This window comes from Halichoeres trimaculatus, unplaced genomic scaffold, assembly GCF_033239565.1.
Source record: "Halichoeres trimaculatus isolate MK-OKI-2021-1 unplaced genomic scaffold, fHalTri1.1 fHalTri1_scaffold_4, whole genome shotgun sequence".
NCBI classification, from domain to species: Eukaryota; Metazoa; Chordata; class Actinopteri; order Labriformes; family Labridae; genus Halichoeres; species Halichoeres trimaculatus.
Genome location: NW_027437182.1, coordinates 8,519,134 through 8,542,601, shown reverse-complemented (window position 1 = coordinate 8,542,601; position 23,468 = coordinate 8,519,134). Strand labels below are relative to the sequence as shown.

The window sequence follows — 23,468 nt, the reverse complement described above, 5'->3', positions numbered from 1 at the left end:
GCTGTCTACGACTGCTGTAGGAGGGGGGGTGAGCCCATTGTAGCACCAATGGCTCATTGAGGAGCAGACAGGGATACTGGCACCAGTTTACATCGAGCTTTCCAAAAATTTTCAGTAACATCGGAAAAGTTGTGGATTTGTGTCGCTGTATTTGTTTGTTTGTTTGTTTCTTGTCTTATTTAGAAAATAGTCCCTATATGGCTCTGAAACCCCACTAAATAAAGCTTTAAAGTCACTAAGATGGCAAAACTAGCAGAAAATCTGGAGCCATAAAGAACCAAGATTTGGCTTCCAGTAATAAAAGGCTTAAATAAAACTGCTAAAAGTTTTGATGGGGGACAACATTGAAATGCTGATCCATTAAAGTCAGAGTGAAGAGGCAATAGAATGCCATTTCCCAACACCTAAGACTGAGATAGTAAGGTAAGACATGAAAGTACTGAAGAAACATTACAACATGGAAAAAGAACATCAGAACAGAAAATGGGGCTCTGATTCAGCAAGTTTTAAGATTTTACAAAATGTTGGTCTGCCATCTGTTAAGGCTGGCTTCGAGCATCTACTTAGCCAATACTTGCATAACCTCGCAGTATCTTTCATAATGTTTCAAGAAGACATAGATTCAAAATGTTGACACAACTGAAAATAGATTCCCATCAATAGATTTCAATGCAGATGATGGAAAGAACTCCACATGTGCTTGAACAAATAAGAGCAGGAATCTGAAACCAGAATAAAAGTTTTTATCAAGTGTACAGTGTTACGAAACAGTATATATATATATATATATATATATATATATATATATATATATATATATATATATATATATATATATATATATATATATATATATATATATATATATATATATATATATTCCTCTGTGTGCATGTAAAATCTACATCCTGAATCTGATCAAAACCAGGATCAGGGCCATTACTGGGACACTTAAGTCAATGTAATCATGGTCTCACTGCAGCAGCTGCACTTAGAAAGAGACATTGTCCTCCACAGTTGAAATGTTGTGCCAGAAGCTGCTTTCTGTTGAGGAAAACTACATAAAAAACTGAACTGAGCCTGACCTAACAGACATATCACCAACTACCGAGCCTTAGAGGAAAGCAGAACTAAGATACATCTTGATAAAGTTCCCTAAAGCCCCTGAGCTATGCTATGAATCAAGACCTGATGGTATTTTACTCACTGACATATCTATAAAGGAGAATAGTTATGAAATAACTAAAACTATTCTGCTTTCAAATCGCCTTCAGCAGAGAAATAGTTGCTTTGTTTACTGTCTGGACAGACTTCAGGTGTTTTCTAATCCCCTGCATTTAAATTCAGCATTCACCATGCCCATCTGTTACCACATAGTCTCTCCAAAACCTCCACTAAACTTCTGACCTCTTGACATAAAGTGGAGACGGCCTGCAGAATGCTGGCATATGAAATGAGAAGCAGAATACCAGACTGCTACAGATATATATCTGCCCCAACGAGGCGGAGCACTCAGAAATCAGAGAAAGGGTTAATAAGCCACTAAAAGTATATTTGTGGATTGGTTAATTCTGTCTGTAAAACAATGGACCGGTCTCGTCTACATTTCCTGTCAAATTCTCTGCAGTATTGTGATTGCTTTTAGAATTACTGACCCTGTTGAAGCCTGATTAACGTAAATTGCTCCCCAGCGTGCCATGAACAAGCCTGACAGATTGCATGGCAACATACATTCACATTAACACCCACATTGTTGAGTGTAAATTAATACCTTTGTGGGTGCCATCTAGAGGGATTGCAGTTGAGGGCTAAAATAAAAGCCATCCATCATGTTTTGATCACTTTGTTCTTGAGAGGCAGTCTGCAGGAAGTGATGATAAACTACTGAAAAGCCGTAAAATCCCTTCTCAAGTGTGCAAGATTTTCTTGATAGGCAAGGTTATTTAACGTTGAAAATAGTGTCCTAAAAATAAACCGCAAGAGTTTGATGTATTTTCACCTGCATTTCCCACAGATCAAATTCTAAGTTCACTCAAGCACCCCCAGCTCAACCCAGAGGATTTGTGCAAATTTGCAGAGAATCCCCTCACTTGCAGAAGAGGGGTGCATTATGCATAAACTGTGTGAATAAAAACAAGTGCAAATCTGATCATTTGATTAGGCTTGGGTAATGTTACGGCCATTAAATATTCAGGGACTGCGTCCTCTGTTCTCAGCTCGGAATTCATGTGAACATTCTCACCACAGTGTTCTGTCTCTTGCAATAAATTCCCCCCAATTAAATCCCACTATGCAAAAAGATGCTTGCTTATTTTCTGCATAATTTGTAATGAGGAACACAGAGCTGATAACAAAATCACAAAAAAACACACTTCAGATCATGCATGGATACTTGAAATATTAACAAATAGATGAAAAATAGGATGACACTGTAAGAAGACGACATCATTCCTTGTTCTTGAAGTCATTTTTTTGTTTGTCTATTTAAATGAGTTCCTCTTGGAGGTAAATTCTGTTACATTTGTAAATTAAACACCTCCCTCTTATGTTATAAACAACAAAGACAACACATCCTCCAACTTGCAGAGAATTAGCAAAAACAAGGAAATTAAGTCGGAGGTAAATAGTCCCTCAAGGGGAACAAAACCCGGCTACAGTGACGCCTTTGCTGGCTCTAAAAGATAATGAAGAGGAATTTAAGAATTCAGCTGCATGTTCATATGCTCCTCAGAGATTTTGTATAATTATTGTGTCCTCATATCCTCCAGTAGCTGTGGTTTCCTGCACACTTTTCCCACTCAGATAGGGCGAACATGTCTTACCTTTAATATGGGATGGGATCCAAAATTCTAATTTTAAATGTGCATTTCATCAAAAACACTAAGTGATGTGCAAAAAGGTGGTGAGCACACATTAAAAAGTCCATTCCTACCCTGTCCTTGCTCAGCTTTAATAGACTTAATAGACATTTCTCCTCTTTTCAGTAAACAGTCTCACGATTCATGATTTATTTCTGGAAAAGATATTTAGTGGCTGGATTCTACATTCATTCAGTATGGTCAGCAGAGAACCTTTGCAATGTACATGCATGATGAACTCTTTAACTGTGAACCATAAAGACATACAATACTTTATTTTTTACTCCCTCTGACCTTCTCTCATTGTCCGTCTGAGACATCAGGGTCCCTCAGTTCACAGGAGCTTTTTCGTACAACTGTTCAAGACCTTGAAGTGTCCTCAAGTAAGACAGTGAATTTCAAAAGCGTCTCTTATGTGATGTTTCTCTTAATGACCTAGACCTCTAGCAGCCAAGAGGACGAGGACAAGAAAAGGGGGGAAAAAATGTCTGCAAGGACCAATACTATCATCTCCTTCCTCACCATCAATTTCTGCCAGGCTGGAAATCTTTTCTTTTTATTTTAAATCAGCAACAGAAAGTGAAAACTACAAAAGGACGCTCATGCTGCAGAGTGAGAAGAAATGCACAGAAGGCGAGGAAGTGTCCACTCCCATGTCCTTCAAAATGCTTACAAAAAAAAAAAAAGGAAAAAAAAAAAAAGAAAGGCATTTTCTTCATGATGCATTTAAGCCTGCACACTTTTCTGCACCTGCAAGAAGGTATGCACAACGTTACCCTCTTTAATAATACCAAAGTCACAACATACAACACAGCACGTCCTGCAAACTGTTGCATTATGGATTTTTTTCCATGCATAACATGAACTTGGATTTAATGAGAAACCTCTGACACATCTTCAATGAAAACAGCTCTGCATCAATTTCTCCCTGATTCACTGCACAACATAGCTGCTGTTAATGATAAAGCTGCCATAAGGTTTGCCAATATTCTTTTTCCCCCCTGGGCAAATACAGTATATACATCCTAATGCTTCACTTATTTGTCTTGTGCATGTACAATTGATATTTTTTTGACAAAATGTATCTACCTATTTAACTGTCACTTATTGTTGTCATTTGTTGTTAAAATGTAAAGAAAAGCTGTTCCTTCGGTGTGCTGTCAATCATCTGTTTTGACGCCTACCTCCTTGCAGAATATAGTAGTTGTCAGTCAGGTTTATTGTGTTCTTAGCTTTTTGAGGTCAGCCTCTTTCACAACCAGTTAAAAAACTTCTCAGTGGGGATTTGACAGAAACTTGGTTGCTATTTAAAAAGTGTGTTTTTAGATTCCTTTCACATAATGTTCTTTTTTTTTTCTTTGCTAAATTTGCTTTCCACTGACACACTTTTGAAATCCAAGACCAGAGCCCTTAAGTTGAAGTTAAATCAATGTTCTTAGAGAATTCTGGGTGTCTTTTCTCTGCCAATTGGTTTATCGTATCAGTAAAACACTACCTGAATTCATCCTTTTCGAAGCCCAGCATTTATTTGAAACTACATATATTTCATCATTAGTGAATTCTAACCTCAAATTACTCATTTGGATGCGAGGGTTGTCGATTTGTACGCTTGAGTAGTTAATTTGGGTGCACAAATTGGAAGTACATACTCGCTAATGTGCAATTTGTGTACCCAAATTAATCAATTACTTGCTTTGGACTTAACAGCATCCAAACATTTAGGACTGAAGCAACACGTCTGTGGATGAGGTTGATAATTGTGGTGACAAGTGTCGACTGCTGTGGTGTGTCTGGACGAGAATCCCTGAGCTATGTGAGCACATATAACATGACAACTGCCACTCTGAAAAGGCGAGCTATGTTTGACTTCTGCATAAAACTGTTAGCATCATCACTCAGAAGAAGTCTATGGGTGTGTTTACACCTTTAGCTCATTTGCTTTGTCCCAATTCAGGGGCAAAAAATACACAATTGTAGCCGTTGTTACTTGGTTCATTTGTTTTCACACAGCAAAAGTTTCTTGTGATCCAAAGTTGTAAACAAATACCACGTGCGATCAATTATTTTTCTCTCATTGGTCAGAAATCATACCTGGAAGGCGGGGAGTTTCCTTATCTTCATTCATCCATTCATGTTCTTATTGACTTTCCATGGGAAAGAACAGCTGTGGAGCATCAACAATGTGTCAAGCTAATTTGTGTTATAGCCTTTATCTGTACCAGTGTGTGATATATGACCAACATATGAAGTTTCTTCAAGTGTCCTGACTGCATCTGACAAATAATGTTGTTGTTGATTCTTCTACTCCTTCTTCTTCTTCTTCTGTTTTGACTGTACAGTTGTCGACCGGGCTCATTACTGCCCCCATCAGTATAATGTATGGATGGGTACCTTTCACATTTGAAACAATATGGTACTGATTCCCTGTACCTGGCAATTGGTATCAGCACTCATTGGAACACATTTTTTGGTACTTTTATGTGGTAAAAAAAAAAGATATAAATTTGAAATTTACTATAAAAATGCAAGTTCTTTTCAATGTAATATATTTTTCCTTCAGTATAAGCTTGCAATGCTGTGTTCCTGTCCAGCATGGAAAATCACCTACTCTTTCACTCCCTCACAGTCACAAGAATGCATTTAGGTACCTAAACATGGTACCTTTTGATTTTATGTGAATCTATACCTGGGACTTTTGATAGAATTCAGTCATTACCTATAAATGTACCTAATTTGGTACCCATCCCTAGTCCAGTGTGTGCCACAGTGATGAGTTGGTTGTGCTGGTTGCTGGGGCGATTGTGTTTTCACTGCAAAGGAACTGCACAAATAGAAGTGAGCTGAGACCACCTATTAATGGCAATTTTGACCAGCTTGTTTTGTCCCCCATTGCAGCGCAATTGCTGTTTTCACATATGCCCAAATGAACCAGACTTTCAGGGCAGCTGCTCACTGTTTCGGAACAACTGCCCCAAATGATCCAGGTGTGAATACACCCTGTGATTACATGACTTTACCTGTTCTAAATGCTGGTACAGAAGCTGCCAACCTTCATAAAATTGTAGGCATCATATTTCAGAAATAATCTGTTAGTTCTGTACCAGACATGAATTTTGCTATTCTGAGTGCTGGTTTAGGAAGTGTTGCTGTGTTCAGCACTCAGGGGAAAAACATACAGGTGGCTTTTTTGATTAGGATTGTGGCTTCAGTGTAAAGGGAGAAAAAAAAAAAAGAGGTCACTCCAACTAACAAACTCCCATGCCGCAGTGCCTCAAAATCTCACTGATCAGCATCAGTTTTTCTTTTTAATCCTGGAGTGTAAAAACAAGAAGTTATGGTTTCTGTCTGTGGCAATAACATTGCATCATTACAGAAAGGATCCCTACTGAGTTAGTCCTTTTGTTAAATAATGAAGGTATGTCTACCAAAACCAGCTGAAAATCCTCTGAAAATCCCCCACACACTTTTAAGATAAGTCAAATTAACCATTGATAAACAATTACAAATATCAAAAACCACTTATTGTACCAGGAACAATGCTATTTTTATTCCTATTGTGAAAGCCAGCATGTAATTTTAAAAGAGGACATAAAAACTGAAATGATGATCATGGTTCCCATTATGTCTGCTTAACATCAGCATAACTGTGGCGCTGCCATCGCTGCCATCGCTGACAGGCTGTGCTTATGGAATGGCTCCTAACTGCTCTGCTGTAGTCTTTACTATAACAGATTATGGATTTAACGTTCATCTTTTGATCAGTGTTGGTAGATGCTCTATATAAAGATCTTTGGATGCAGAAAGCCTGATCCTGACACATTCTTAGTCATTAACACTTTGTACCTCTATCCTCCAGGGTTTTCTTTTACAACAGGTGCATACTTAGAGTGAAACATCCGAAGACTTATAGCACATATCTTGAGCCTGCTTTTCAGTTTTATTTGCACAGATTGCGATCTGAACTGTGCTGTAAAAGAAACAGACATATTGTGGTGGTATTGGATATGAGGACCTGCTGTGAGGTCACTCAGACACACACAGAAATTCTCCAGTGCTGCTCATGTCCCCAAATGTTCCACATGCATCTCTTGACAAGGGCAGATTCTGAAAGAAGTTAAGCACTTTAAGGCCAGCCCTTGACAACTCTGATCCCAGTGTCTCTCCTCCTTGAGCGTTTTCTCACCTTCCACTGAATAATAATAGGTTTGGCTGGGGATCCGTCCTGTGCTGGCACAGAGCTGCAAAACAGTCGGTGTGACATGAGACGTTGTTCTGATGATCTCTCCTCGTTGGCTGTGAGAAAACTTGGTTTATTTATACAGATCAGAGGGCTTTGTTTGAGCTATTTTCACAGATCCTGCTCCTGTGATAAAGATATTTTTTTGGGTGTTTGTTTGTCTTTGTGTTTGTGGAAGAGTAAATATGTTATATTTATTTCTGCACACATAAAATAAGTGACCTAATTGAAAGCTGTGCCATTAATGGGGTCTAAATGAGGCTGTGAGGTTGGCACAGAGCGGTCTCAGCCTGTTGGGGACTAATGCCTGGCCTGGCAGAGAGTCGGACACTGGTGAGATCGGCTCCCGTTCCCCCTGTCCACAGATATTGCATTGACCTCTGCAGCCCACATCCCAAGATTACCTTGACATCTGCTGGGTGGGTTTCAAAAAGCTAATTAATCCCTGCTGACCTGAAGTTTGGCTGTCTGATCTAAAAGAAGCTCCAGTCCGGGGGTAAAGACCTGCTGTAGGTCAGCCCACAGGCGCCTGGAAGAACTTGGGAAGTGAAGTTTACTCTGACAGCACTTTGGAAAATCAGTTTACTAAATTTATCCATTTATAAAAAGAGTCAAATTTGTTGTGAGTTGTTATTTCAGTGTGATCCACTTCAGTTGGAGCCCACAACTCCCACTTCACATTAGTGAGTGTGATTTGTTTCCCTGTTTTGTTTCATGGCCTCTTCCGGCCCACTGAGTACCACAAACAGTTCCCACCATGAGGACACATTAATATTCATGAGTGATGTTACGCAAGAAAAAAGAAAATTATTGAATAAATCACAAAAACATTTGGCATTGTCAACCCCCCAAAAAGTGCTATAGGGCCCCTTGAGCGTGTAGTTGTTCTTCCGTGGTGTTTGGAATTGTTAGAGCCAAAAAATATCTGTATAGTGAAGGACATTGATGTATCCCAGAGTCCTCAGGGGAAGGTGATCTGCCCCTGTGGAGGTATAGTTACTGCAGGTTCAGGGAAGTGGGGATTCTTGAAGATATTTGCAAATTTATTGCTCTAGTTTTGAAGCAGGTGAAGGGAGCCTTGGGCAAAATTAGGTTTATCTGAGCGATGTTTGTGCGGTAGTCTGAGGGGACCGGATAACCCTTTTCGTTTGTCATCGCACAGACGAGTGTGCTCAGCTGCTGCGCCGAGGGAAATTACTAGGTTGTTGTCTACATACAAAATCCACCTTTGAAATGGGATGGGCCCGAGGCAAACATGTCAGACTTTTTTTTATAGGCAATGGAAAAAAATCTGGTGTTTTGGGCCAGTGAAGGTCAGACAAGGAGCAAATATGAATGTGATTTCCAAAACCTTTGCTCCATTTTCATGCCAACAGGCTTGTTCACATTAAAACATTATCATGGGCTTTTCCGCAAAATGTGTTCATGACAATAACATCCAAACAGCTCTGGTTTATCCAAGCAGGCAATTTAGAGTCTCTGTCAAATTTGAGATGAACTAAGAAAAAAACTATCCCTTTTATCACTTTTCCATTTCCTATTTTACGATTGGATAAAGTCCCAGATGACAGAAAAATTCAGTATAATCTGCAATCAAGTGATCAAACCATCACAGATCCCATTGTATTGTACCAGCCTTGTTTGAATGGGAGCCTCATCAAGTCTAAGTAACCAATGTGTGTATACGAGCTGTGAGAGGTTTTAAGTTCTGACTATAGATCATAGACTGTATAAAACATGGACGTAATTCCCATGTCTTCACCCGTCTGTACCTGATACCATGAATATAATCCGAAGACGCAGCCTCATTTGATATGTGGCCAGCTTTTAGCCTCCTTTCTAACAACTGTAGGGCGTCGGTAGGTCACATGAGCTGAGCTGCGTCTCTGATTGGGCAATCAAATGATCCTTATATCTTCTGAGCCACGGAGTTAGAAAAAGATTAACCCTCCATAGCATGTGTGCCGATAGCAAAATCAGCGTTTCTGACCCAAGAGGTTTTTTTTTTCTTTGAACCAGGCTGTAAATGTGTTTTTTTTTTTTTTTCAATGCTGTAAAAGTCAGTTTTTATGGCTTGATGTGCACGTGACTTCCGGTCTTTCTGTAGCCAACCTCAAGTGGATCCTGAATGAACAGGAACTTTTAGCACCTCCACAGAGGCTTCATTTTTCTAAACCAGATGTTGCCCTTTGGTCTTGACAGTAATGGCTTATATAAATTCAATCTATTCTAAATTCATCAATAATTCAGTGAAACTCTAAACAGAAAAAAACAAGGCTGTTAGTTTAATGATTTGTATATATATGGTTTTATAATCATTTGAGTTTAATCAGGATTATTTATATCAGATACTTAAAGAAAACATAATGTGTCTCGTAGAACAAAATGCAGCTGTCCTTTTCATTACTTATGGTAGTATCTGCTGTTTTTGTTCCTTTAAGTTTACCCTTACACTCGTTTGAATCTTTATTTGTGCTTTAGTGAAAGTGCTGCTTTTAAAACCTCCTTTATTGCTCTCTTTAAAGTCGCTCTTCAACCATCACTGTGGAACATAAGCTTCTGTCTTAGCTCACAACTCTCCCCCACTCACACACAAAAACACACACGCAAACACACACACACACACACACACACACACACACACACACACACACACACACACACACACACACACACACACACACACACACACACACACACACACACACACACACACTCTTATGGCAAACAAGTTCAGATTAGGAAAAGGCCACAGTTGGTGTTTAACAAGGAAGCAATTACTGTTACTAGATGGATTTGAACCTTGTTCTTCACTTCCTGTTTCTTCCCAGCACATTTCCCCCTCTCCAGCACGTAATGTAGAAAAAAAAAAAAAAAAAACAACCTCTTCTCTGTTATTTTTTTGGTGTCTCTTGGATGTTTTTCTTTTCATGGTAGAGTACAACGTAGGAATAAAGGTTTGTTTTTACATTCCTTCAGATGCTAAAGTGAGTGGGTATTGTGAATCTGAATAAAGCACATACAACAGTTATCAATACATTACAATATGTATGTATAGATATAGTAAATTCACCCTCTGATCTGATCAATCAGAGTGCATTTCACACGATCCTTGGTGTGTGTGTGTATAATAATAATCAATAGATATAACTGGGATTACTGGGAAACTGCAACAGATCCCACACATGACAACAAATGATGATGCACTGAACACTTTCCCTAAAATATTACGTAGATACCACAGCACAGCAGACACTAACATAAGATTCTATTCACTGCCAAACAGTGTCTTGAAACATGACTTAACAGTCAACAAATATGGTTAACAACAGGATGTTTGTCGAGCTTAATGCTCCAATCAGTCCGTTAAATTAATTGTGGTTGCTCTTTACTCCACGCTCTTACCCTCCTTGAGTTTTAAATGGGTATGTTTGAAAGAATATATGTATAAAAACTTCAAAAGAATCAAGTTGTTTTGTTTGTGTTACTCATAGACTGTAAAAAAGAAAGAAAAACAATGGACGTCATTTTGCTCAGCTCCAAGTGAGGTCACCACAAAAAATGCTCTCCCTGGTGGCTGGCTGCAGTATTGGTAAAAAAAAAAAAAAAAAAAAAAAAAAATCCAGTTTTCCTGCAATTCCAGATGGGCTGCGGTTAAACTTTAAAAAAATTAATAAACCTCAAAGAAATGTTTCTCACATCTGATTGTTATGATGATTCGAAGATATTATTTGGCTGCCTTGTATTCAGCTCTTCTTTTCTCTGAGAAGTTTTGTTTTCATTTGTTAACAGAGGTTAAAAACAAGGTTTTATGTCATGTTTAACTATGATTGACAGCTGTCTTTCCAATGTATTTTTTCAGGGATCGTAAAATATGTAGGAAGGGAGAGCCAAGAAGAGATTGGACACTCCACAGAAAAATAATAAAAATTAAAAATGTCACCCACTCAGATTCTCTCAAAGCTTCTACTGCGCAGACTGGCTGCACAATGGCTGCCAATGGCGCCTGTGACAGGGGTATTTTTGGCTTCAAAGCCATACAGTGGTAAATAGCAGAGCCACGCTGTCGACTCTCTTTACAGTTTATAGTTTTACTCCCTTCTTGCTTCTGATTGGCTACCATTCAGGGACATGCAAGACATATGACAGTAAATATTGAATAATTGAAATTTGGTATTTCAAGTTGTTGCAGCAACATTCTTTCCTGAAAAATATTAGGGGAAGCAGATTTACTTTTAAACATTCCTGACACCCCAAGAAACTCTGGCAACTTAATCTTACAACTGTCAAAACTGACTCATAGCTTTTGTTGAAGGAAGGACATCGACCCTTCTTTAGTCCTCAATAATGTTCCTGACTCAGAAAGGCAAACAACTGTCAAACAAAATCATTACCCTCTGTTAGCATTTGTGAAATTGTTCACACTGGGGCTCATTTATAACAAAAAGGGCCTGTTTTGCTCAGTGGTGCATTTAATGTATGAAAACAATGACATGCAGAGATGCTGCTCTTTGTGCATGCTTCGTGAAATAAATAATGCCTCTTTCGGCCTTACATAAAGGACACCTTTGTAATTATGTTCTAAGGATGACTCCTGTGGCTTCTTTCAAGACTTGGAGATATGTTACGTGTTGTATATGTTCAAAACTATGCATCTGTATCAAAGAGGTGGAGGCCACATTGGTAAGAAACTGTAGGGGTTGTGTCCTGCTCCCTTTCATTTTGACAAGAATACATGTCTAATATCCTTTGGAGTAATTGCACCTCAAAGGGAATAAAGCGTACCTGCCGACTGATTTGACGATTGTGAAATCCTAGGTGGCTTTTTCCATCAACAGTAATGGTCTATTGTTGTCTCCTCTTGTTCAGTGCAGGTGTAATCATTCTGAGCCTTCAAAATAAAGTCTGAGAAAGGAAAAGAGGAAAGAAAAGAGAGTTTCAGACAACAAAGAAAAATTCTAATCTTTGTCTCCCTGTGGTTCTGTTTGTTATCACTGTTCTGAGAAACAAACAACGCTTGTGGTAGGCACACATGAGGTTAATGTATCATGAAAAGTATTGGTTTCAGCATTTCTAGTAATTCTTGATCTGATTTTATGGATGAGCAGATTAATATACGTTCTATTAGAGAAAGGCGAAGGGGTTTTCATCTGGTCCATGCAAAAATCTATTAACTCCAAATGTACCGTGGTGACTCTTTGAATGTTTACTAAACTGAATGCATCGAGCCATCTAATAAAGCCCCAGATTTCATTAAGAGGAGAGTGTGGTGGTGTCAAGTTAGTGCTAAACATATCACTGGACTAAAATAGGATTCCAGCGAGAATTCATTTGTACTGAGTCTTATACAAGCTTTTAACCCCCTCCTTTGAGCTACTATGGTCCCTTTGGTACAATCTACAGGAGCATACATAAATAGGTGGTTGATTCAATGGCTTGAGTTTCCTTAAGTTTCATTAAAGGGTTGAAATGCATCTCAGGATATAGAATTGGTTCCATTGTGACTCGATAGCATCACACAGTTTCTGCAAATTTGTCAAATTAACATCTATCGCGAGAATCCCCCGTTCCACCACATCCCAAAGGAGCTGTACTGGACTGAGATCTGGTGACAGTGGAGACCATTGGAGTACAGGGAACTCATTGTCATTGTTGACTCTAAATTCTGAGCTAGCATCTGGATGTGGCAGCAGAAATCAGGCCTCATCAGTCCACCCAACATTTTTTTCAGTCTTCTATTGACAAGTTTTGGTAAGCCCATGTGAATTGTAGCCTCAAGTTCCTGTTCCTAGGTGACAGGAGGGTCACCTGATGTGGTCTTCTGCTACTGTAGCCTGTCTGCTTCAAGGTTGGACTTTTTTTGTTCAGAGATGGTCTTCTCCAGACCTTGGTTGTAACGATCTGTTAATTGAGACTATTCTTTGTAAACCCGTTCCAAGCAGGGATGGAGCCAGGATTGCAATTTCGGGTGGACCTCAAACTACAAAAGTTAGTAAATAACTATTACTACAAACATATATATACAAATGTTTGATAAAATTTCAGTGCATCAGACGGCAAAGGCTCTCAATGGTATCGGCCAAAAAGTAGTGCTCTCACGCACCGGTGGGCTGCACCATCTCAGCTTTCCAAGTATTATAGGCTATAAGAGCAGACACATTAACCACAGTTAAATAAAAGAATCAATCTTTCCGAAAATGATTCTTTAGTCCTACCAGTACAACATGAGCCTGAATGAATCATAACTTCTTTTACCAACAGGCTAAAAATTGCCCAACTTGGCTCATTTTATAAAGAGAGGGCATTTAACAATAACAAAATGAGCATTAAGTGACACAATTTCATAATATTCTTATATAAAAACTTTATTTTTTTAAACTGAAAAATAAATAAATAAATAAATAGATAAACAAATAATTAAATAAATAAATAAAGACTCTTTTTTTCTTTTCTTTAGATTTTACTTTTTTTTTTTTTTTTTTTTTTTTTTGTTGTTGTTTTTAAAGAAAAGTTTAAGGTGGGCCTGCCAGGAACAGGGTGGGCCTGGGACCGTTTGGCCCACCCATGACACTGTCCCTGGTTCAAAGTCACTTAAATCACCGCTCTTCTCTATTGTGATGCTCAGTTTGAACTCTGCAGGGCACCTTCCTCATGTCTTCATGCCATGTCTTTGTGCCACATTAAGTGTCTTCCATGTAGCTGATTAGATGCCTGTGTTAATGAGCAGTTGAACAGGTGTTTCTAATAAAGTGGCCGATATGTGCATATCTCAAAATAAACAATAATACAAGAAACAAAGAAGGAGAAAAAATATATACATGCAATATTCATCTGTCATTGTCTGGAAAGACAATATTTTCTTTGGATCACTCAAACAAGGCACCCTTTGTCTTTTTTATAATCTCCCAATCATGAGAACATGACACATTCACATGGTACACGGTTTCCTGATTAAATCGTGTAATCTTCATTCACAGCCACGGACCGAAACATGACGTGATAAATTGAATCAAGGAAAAAAAGGAGAAATCTTTGTCACATTCAGTAAAGCTTACATAAGAAAACTCATGCATCCAAATTCTGTTTCCATGACAATTCATGCACCTGAGGAGTGGGTCACCAGGCAAAAATGGTCCAGTGCTGGTAGTTAAAGAATTAGCATCTTGCCTCCTATTGATTTGGGTATGTAAAAGGAAAAGGTGAAAGTCTTTTCTGGGGGAATGTGATATAAAGGAGGTGACATTTAAATTAGAGCATTGATATACTCCGTCCACAGATTGTCTCCCTGCAGGTTACCTTGATGAGGCTACAGTGTCACGACACACAGTGAGGGTAATGTCCCTGGCCTTGCTTGTACACTGCACGCTTGGATGCACAAATAGACCACCGCAGCACACCTCTTAAAAGTCAGCGGGCACCCGAGTGTGTAATGATGCCAGGAGTGTGAGGCACTTTACAACCAACCCTTACCTTCACCCGCAACTGAGATTAATTACACTTGATTGAGTACATCAGATGTGCTTCTGTTTCCTGCCTTCTCATTTGGAACATCCCCAGAATTTATTGAGAGACTTCTGCTTACCTGATAGATCTCAGGCCTTTATCAGAGAAAGGTCTAATTAAGCTCCATTTCTATGGGCTTTTTTCCCCTCCTTTTCCTCCCATCTCAGACTCACAGGCAGGATAAAAAATCTATAAATGTGTTGACATGTGTGTGACGTCAATGCAGTGTAGAGGGTAGATGGGGAAAAAAAAAAAAAAAGACTTACATTAGCAGTCGATGCTGTCACAACTGAAGGGCCAATAGTTCTTATGAAGCAATTAAATCATGGGTGCATTCAAGTCATGCATTAGAATAAAACCAAGTCTCTCCCACTAACGGCCTCTGCAATCAGAAAGCTTGGAGTGCTTCTTACAGGCCACTTGGAGTCTTTTTAATAGTTTCAAGCAGGGTGAGCACACAAGTGGGGTTGATTCAAATGGACTGTGGTTGCTAATTGCATCAAAAACTGAGCATCTACATGCATGCTGCTCCATCACAAAGTCTACTACACAATGCATGTCCAGATTATCGAACTATACCTTGTATAATTCAATCTACCCCCTCTGGAAGGGCTTCAAAACAGGAATGGCGGAGGACACAACTTGTTGCTTTTCTTTTCCACGGTTATTTGTCTTGCACGCACATAAACGCAGGCTGGTAAAAGACAACTTGGTTGTAAACCTGGAATGTACAAATACACAAAACTCAAAATTAGCTTAAATAAATCCACCTATCTTCATAAACACTTATAAAACACACTCACCGACACATCATCCCTGTCTTAAAGGTCAATGTAATGAAATGATTAATTAGGGGGAGGCGAAACCCCGCCCACCCCATGCATGCAGCATGTGAAAAGACCTCCGCAAATTATACAATGCATGTTGAGTTAGTGGTCATTTACATGACAACAGTTTCAGGCTAAAACCTAAAGGAATTATTGTGTTATAGACTCATGTTTACACAGAAACATGTTTTAGCCAACCTAGAACAGAAACCTTTAAGCCGGTCTCCAGATTTGAATTCTTCTAAAATGACTACCATTACCATATAGACATCAAGGAAGGACTTTTTTGAGGCCTTGTTTACACAACATTTCATCCGAAAATGCTAAATTAAAGTGAAAAAAAAAATCTGTTTACTCGGAAACTAAGCATTCCAGGCCTTTAAACGGCACTATAACTGTCTTGTCCAGAAGCAGCTTTTGGTAAACCTCCACCGCAGTAGAGTTTGGCCGATCATCTGATGTATTAGTGAATGCTAAGTGCAGAAGTGGAGCAACAGATGCACATTTTGTTTAAAGAAAGTTAGAAAATTCAGCAGATTGAGCAACACAAGCACGTGGTGGTAGTCTGCGACAAATGTAAGAATGGTACTGTTGTACTGTTGTATGCCCATGCACAAAGTGACGAGTGATGTCAGTGTTTCCACTGAAAATTCTGGCATATCATTTACACAGCAACAGTGTTGGCAGTGTTTCAGAAAAAATCCACTCTGGAGGCTGTTTCCAAAAGTTTGCCTTTTTTGGTCGGCTAAAACACTGTTTCAATGTTAATGCAAGGCCTAAAACTGTCATCATGTAAAAGGCCCCTGGGTGGAAACTAGAGTGAGACAGGAGTGGATTTTCACTCTTCTCCCATCACACTTCCACAGAAAAAAAAAAAAAATCTTGTCCCATCCCACCCCTGTACCTCTCCCATTTTCCCCTTCTTTTAACTTTCAGGCAAAACATTGAATTTAGTTTGATTTTCTCCCCATTTTTTTCTAGATTACTGTTGGCTTCTGGGAAGTGTAGGTCTTTTCACTTGCGTTACAGTATAGGCTTATTGGAAATAAACTACAAACTGGCGGCACAAATCACAGGTTATATTTTATTTTTCAGAGTGCTTCCCGTTCCCGTACTCTCATCCTGTACCGTCCCAATCCTGTGATTAATGGTAAAGTTGATTCCCATCCCACGGGATTCCTGAAAAAAATTCAGCCTCTAGTGGAAACACTGACATCACACTCCACTTTGTACACGCGCATGTGCTCACTTTCATTCTGCCAATGTAAATTGTCCTCTACCAACAGCAACAGCAGTAACAATTGCAGAATACTATGTTGTCCTTGTGCTGCTGCATCCAATGACTGCCTTTCAACAAATGTGCATCTGTTGCACCAATTCTGAATCAGCAAAGACGCATTATATCAGTACATACACCAATTGATCAGCCGTCCTCTACTTTGGCAGGGGGCTACCAAACAACACTTATGTCTATTGCCAACTACAGGCCTGGCATGTGTTGTAAGTTCCTAGGCGCTTCCATGTTAAGACAATTCTTTTTTCATTGTTTTTTTTTTTTTTGTGGAAAAAAATACACAAGAATGACAGCTGTCAATCATAATTAAACCTCTAAAAATATCCTCTTACAACTAATAAAAACAAAACTTATCAGGAAAAAAATTGACTTGAATACAAGTCAGCCCAGTAATGTCTTCAAATCCCCACAATCAGATCTGAAAAACATTTCTAAGGTAAATTATATTTTTAAAGTTTGACCACGGCCCATCTGGAATAGCTGGGAGACAGATTGTTTGACCTATACTCCAGACAGCCACCAGGAGAGAGCAGTTTTTGTGGTGACCTCACTACAAGTCTAGCAAGATGACGTCCTTTTTTTGTTTTTTGTTTTTTTAACAGTTTATGATACCAATAGAGTAAGTTTACTTATAAAAGTTTTATTTCCCACTTCATGCCCCTGGTGGAGATTCGCAAGAAGAAAAAATAAAAAAACTAATACTGTAGCTGAAGCAGCTTCAGATGACCTTGTGCGTGTGCAGTGCTTGAAGCTTTGTTAGCTGGGTTTGCATTGCAAGCTAGCTGGCCGCTAGCAAGGTAAAACTCCTCCAAACTTAAGAAAAACTTTCCTACAGAAACTTTTCCAGTAAAAAGTAGTATTCAACAATAGCACAATGATCTATCTGAATGTAATGATGAGCAAGTCTGTTTGTCTGTTCAGTCACTTAAGAGTTGAAAACAAAGACTCAAAACAACAGATTATATTTGAGGTTTTGTTTCAAGAGATAGAAAAACTGAAAATTGTGTTCACTTTTTAGTCCTTTAGGTGGATAATGATGTTATTTGCTGAGCCCTGAGTGTGATAGCATCCTTTGGATCACACTTTTTTTCTTTGCATCTCTAGGAGAAAAGAAACTGTCTTTGAGTGCATCAAGTCTGCTTCTAACGTGTGTTATAAAAGCAAGACGCATGCATAAGATCCTCTCTAAATCTAACACCATGAGGCTTTTTCTGTAGGAGGGTCTCAGGTGAAGGATCGCATCAAGATGGAGCTTTTCTTCCACTTTCTTACTGACTCCTACTTAAATGTCATCCTGCATCCCTCCCATTAGCACTCTTTTCTTTCCTTCACTCTACACTCCTCCGCTCTGCTCTCAGGCCTGACTGACAGCCGGCTGTGCGCTCTCACCTCACCCCAGGTGGCCAGGGAGACAGGTGACCCGTCTGCTGTGAACCCCCGCATGGGCATGAGATGTTACGAGACCACCTCACAGTGCCAATAGGGTAAAAAACGATGTCCTTCAGGATGCATGAAATAAAAGGAAAGAAGTTCTTTCCTCTGTCCTATCAGCGAGTCTGATCAGAGAGTCTGATAAGAGATGCAAGTGATTGGTCTCGAATGGCAAACTAATAAAACCACACAGTCAGTCTTTGTGTTCGGAGCACAACACCCTGCTGCTGTTAAAAGAATAAATCACTAAATGAGTACAAGCTGAATGAGAAAATTTGATTAGCTGACAAACTGACAAGAAGAACAAAGCAATGTGTTCTTGCTCCTTGAGCGATGTGTAAATAATAAAATCAGATCTGAATTGTTCCTGCAGAAACACGACTGCTGCAGCTTAAATGCATTCCTTTGTTTCTGACACTGAGACACTGGTAAATTTTTATTTCAACCATTCAAACAAATGGGATCTTTCTCATATGTTTATTGTGTCACTGACGTGATTAAATCTCTTCTTTCAAAGATGAACTAGACATAAAAAATTTTAATCAAAGCTCTATTTTATTAAACCCTCTCATTATACTTCATCAGTTCAAACTGGAGCCTCCGTCATTTTGTTGATCTGCAACAATATGCAATCAAATTCTCAAGTTCTAATCAATACTGCTGCAGAGACTTTTACTGCTTGTTTATTTGGCAATGCTTGGTTGCTAAAAGTTTGCCATATGCAGGGACATACATCAGATGAAGCCTTTGTTGGGCTCTATTTATAGTCATGTTCAATGTGCTTACTGCACTGTCAGTGCAATCCCAAGAGGGATGCTGCTAAAGTTCCTCCTGTCCTCACAGGGGACAGATGCCAGCTGGATAGATGCGTTCACTTGCAGCTGTATGCAACAGCGTCTCCCATTTAGACCACAGAACTGATGATGAGGTGCATTTACAGAGAGGTGATTCTCAGTTCGCAGCCTTAGATGGATGTTCACTGTTCCCCCCAACGTCACCTCAAACCACCTCCATGATGAATTATTCAGGCTTACACACAAGCTGGCCATGACAGAAATGTATTTGCATGTAGGAGGGAGCTGCTGTGGTTATGTAGTGATTCAAGGTGGGGGATGAAGTGTTGGTAGCTAAGGGTCAGATGGAGCCTTTAGAGCCACAACACAAAAAGGTATGAAGGCCCTGACAATTTAAGGAGACCAAGTTTGCCACGGTAAATACAATACATAAGGGAATAAATATGCAGAAAAAATACTTCCATTCACAGCAAGCCAGAAGTTATGAAATGTAGCTTTTTCAATTCTTTATTTTTTTCAAATATTATTTTTTTCTTTTCAAACTTATTTTATTTTATTTTATATTATTTTATTTTTATTTATTAAATTTTGGAGAGTAGTATCCAAACTGAAGGAAAGGCGATAACTCACTGGCTGTTAGCTGGAATTTATTATTATTATTATTTATTTTTTTTTCAAAATTCTCACTCAATAGAAGACTTGTTTGATAAAAATCTGTAGGTTTATTGTAAAGCATATCTCCATCTTTCTCTATCACATTTGGACAGTGCTGCTAAGTGGAGGTAATCCCCTAAATCTTAAGACTTCTTTCAACATATGTACATATTCTGCCTTCACTAGAAGATCGGTCCAGCTCAGCAGATAGTTAAACAGTGTATCAAAGTAATCAAAAAAAAAAAAAAAAAAAAAAAAAAAAAAACATCCAGGAGATGAGGTACGGTTTGGAGCATTTATCAATGTTGAGTTTTTGCTCCATTTCATTTCAGTTCATTCCATTTCAGTTCATTTGGATTCATTTGAGTTCATTTTTGTGAAACTATAAAACCGAAAAAAGGAAATACAATGGTCACAATTCATAATGCTTAATTCATATACTACACTTCACTATACATCAACATGTGTGCTTTGTAATACTCATTAACACTGTTTAGAAGAGCCTCATGCATTAAGTAAACATACATCAGATATCCGAGCGAGCACTGAGGATCAACAGGTATATAAACAAACAAAACTTCACTCTGAATGAGGCATAAACTACAAGTGCCAAAAAACTGCGTAGAAAACATCATGATTTACTCACAGACAGATATTTTTGCAGGTTGTTGAAAGAAGAAACAGCCAACAGTAAAAGGACACAGCAAACTTTTCTCTGTGTCTCTTCCTTTGTAACAATGAGCAATTCACACCATGCCACGCAGCTGATGCTCTTAAAGGGACAGCGCACAACCAGTCCATGAGAGCGCATAAGCAGCCCAGACTCCTTTAGAGGGCAGCATGGAGCGCTTTGCTGTTTAACTGTCCTGTCAGAGAGAATTGGCCAAATCTCAGCCGCTGCACTGTCGAACTCCCTCACAGAGCAGCACAGTACGCATCATTGATAACAACTTTTATCACCTGTATTTTGGGTTCACATCCACATGTAAACAAGCTTTTACTGTGTTTGAAAGAAAGGTTTTGAAGGACACCATCCAAGGTGAAAATAATTGAGAACTGTTGTGTTGTTGATGTTGAGTGAATGGCAAAAAAAAAAAAAAAAAATGGCAAATACTGATGTAAAGAATCTCCCATGCCGACACATCACAAAGGAGAAGGTTGGATTAAGATATGGTGACTGTGGAGGCCAGTGATGTACGGTAACCTTGTTGTCATGTTCAAGAAACCAGCTTGAGATGATTTGAGCTTTGTGACATGGAGCGTTATCCTGCTGGAAGTATTCATCAGAAGATGGGTACACTGTGGTCATTAAGGGATGGACATGGTCAGCAACAATTCTCAGGTAGGCTGTGGACTTGGTACTAAGTGGTCCAAAGTGTTCCAAGAAAATCTCTTGCACACCATTATACCAGCAGCAGTAGCAGCAGAAGCCTGAGCCATACAAGGCATGTTTTTCATGTTGTTTACTCCAATTTCATTGAAGCTACAAGCACTTGAAGTCTATCTGAATTAAAAAAATACGATATTATGCTTGCTTAATTAAATATGTTTGAGAGGTACTCCCCTTTTCCTTGTGTGTGAAAACTGAGCAGAAAAAAAAATGAGATTCAGTAGACCAATGAACATGGTATGTATTTTTTCTTTGCTTTCATTCTTTTTCATTTTTTTAAGTTCAGACCAGATGTTGGCACCTGGATGTTTCATTTTGCTGCCATCATCTAAAGTGATGCCTGCAGCTACCTACGGTGACAGATGGGAGAGGAACTTTAAAGAAACTGGGAACACTCTAATAAGGCTCTCTTTCAGCTTCCTCTGAAAGCTGAAGAATTCAAGGAGCAGGGGTGAACCTTGCTATTTCAGTTGCCAAGCAGGTTTTTGGTATAAAGCTCAAATATCTGAATACAGTCTGTGATCCTGAAGTAGTCAAGGAGGAAGCCTCATGGTGTCCCATACGAGGCGGAAGGAAATCAATACAGGCATGTTTGCCAAAACCTGAAAGGTTCTTTGTTGAGAGGGTGCTCCCCTCAGAGTCTGTCAATTCTCTCTTTTCTGCAGTCACTGAAAGGGTTCTCTTTGCAGGTTTAGCAGTGTTAATATGAATTCTGATAGACCAGAGCATTACATAAGAAGTTCCTGTTTAGTCCTCGCTTGTTCTAGTAGATGGGGGATAGTAAAGTTGGCTCAAAGTCACTCTTTAAGATTTGGCATTGTTTATTTTTTATTGTACATTTGTTATGTATTTATTTATTTATTTATTTATTTATTTCAATTGAGGTAACGTCTCACACTGAAATGGATCAGTGGTGAACACACTATAAGATAACCATGCTGATGTTGGGCAGGTCATTTTGGACATGATTTTTAAGAGCTAAATTTTTTCTTCACCGTGTGATGTGTTATGAGTGATTTTGCTGTATCCCGTCTGAGTAGAACATGATTGAGTCTTCTTTGATTTGAAATTATTATTCATAATCAGTTACATATCTTGTCATGTGGGGAGAAACCCACAGGCAGCTCAGCACACACTGTGGATTGTCACAGGAGAACAAAGTGAGAAGCACAACAAATGCAGCATGGATGTCCAAAATGGAGAACCAGCCTTGTGTTTTTTGGCAACAAAATGTGTCTTTTAACCCTCTGGTGTATAGTGGTGACTGCAGTGGACAGTTATTTAAAAGTGGGTTCTTCTAAATGAAGTGACTAAATGTTATGGTCTCAATGATGGAACTGCAGATCAGCCTGTGTCCAGATTTTTCCACAATTTTTCAGTTTAGAAAGTTGCAGACATGCGTCACAAAGTTAGAAAGTGTATAACCACTTGAATATATAAAGTTGAAATGCATAAAAACAATTTTAAAACCAAACCTGAGGCATAATAGAGATAATTGTTCATGTAATTACTAAATGATTAAATAAAAAGTAAAACATTGTTTTACATGAAGTCTTTACTGTTTCAGGTTGAATGCTAAAGTGCATGTTTTCCACCAGAGTGGACATGTCTGTAACTTAAAGGAAAAAAAAAAAAAATAATGATAACAAAAAGAATCCATGCCTTGAGGAGAACGGAAATACTTACACCTCAAATACACCAGATATGTCTGCAGTACGACTCTGTCCTGTTGCATGTTGACAGCATTTGTCAACTCACACTGGCTGTGTGAGTCTGACAAGCTGCATGACTGACACACAGCTGGAGGGGTTCCCACACTTATCACTCTATTGGTAAGTCTCTTTTCATTCATCTTGGGCTGTAAAACCTCAAACCTGTTGACTCATGGTCTAACTCCACTCATCATGTTCATCATCGAAGTCAAGCTAAATACAAACCAATTTTGACACGGTTTGTTTTATTTTGAAAGTCGCTGGGTGGTTTCTGGTAGCGTCCAGTCTCTACTTCCTTTCTTGCTCGATCTATTCGATCCATTTGCCGTGACAGAAGGGAGACGCACTGCAGACATATCTGGTGTATTTCAGCTGTCAGAGAAAAAAAATCTTGACACAGGCTTTCACATTTCATACATCAAAGAGTTGAAACATACAGCCACTGGACTGACAAGTAGAAGAGTGGAACTGAAATTGCTTCCATGGTAGTGGCATGTAGTTCAGCACCTAGCAACATTTAGCGTTACAACCATTCCACTATCCACTATAGTTTTTTGTTTGTTTTCTTTGTTTTCTTTGTTTTTGTTTTCAAAGTTGCATCACGCTAAGATATTTTTTTCACTCATTTCTATTAACGAACCCTTGATTTGTGTGTATGTATATGTATGATGTGCTGTACTGGTCACCTTGTTGCATTCTACCTAATCAATATGTGTCAGCTGATTGAAGGCTCCCACATTTTTAACATCTGCAAAAATGTTTAAAATC

General features: G+C 38.8%; 1 long non-coding RNA gene across 1 annotated transcript; it reads right to left on the bottom strand.

Annotated features, from left to right (window-relative positions):
- Window positions 1–6,788: 6,788 nt before the first annotated feature.
- On the bottom strand, window positions 6,789–20,320 carry LOC141788587 (uncharacterized). The gene is made up of 3 exons (XR_012598153.1): window positions 20,245–20,320; window positions 11,881–12,000; window positions 6,789–7,096 (listed from the first exon to the last, which is right to left on the bottom strand). It is a non-coding gene; the product is annotated as an uncharacterized LOC141788587 (long non-coding RNA).
- Between the last annotated feature and the right edge of the window lie 3,148 nt (window positions 20,321–23,468).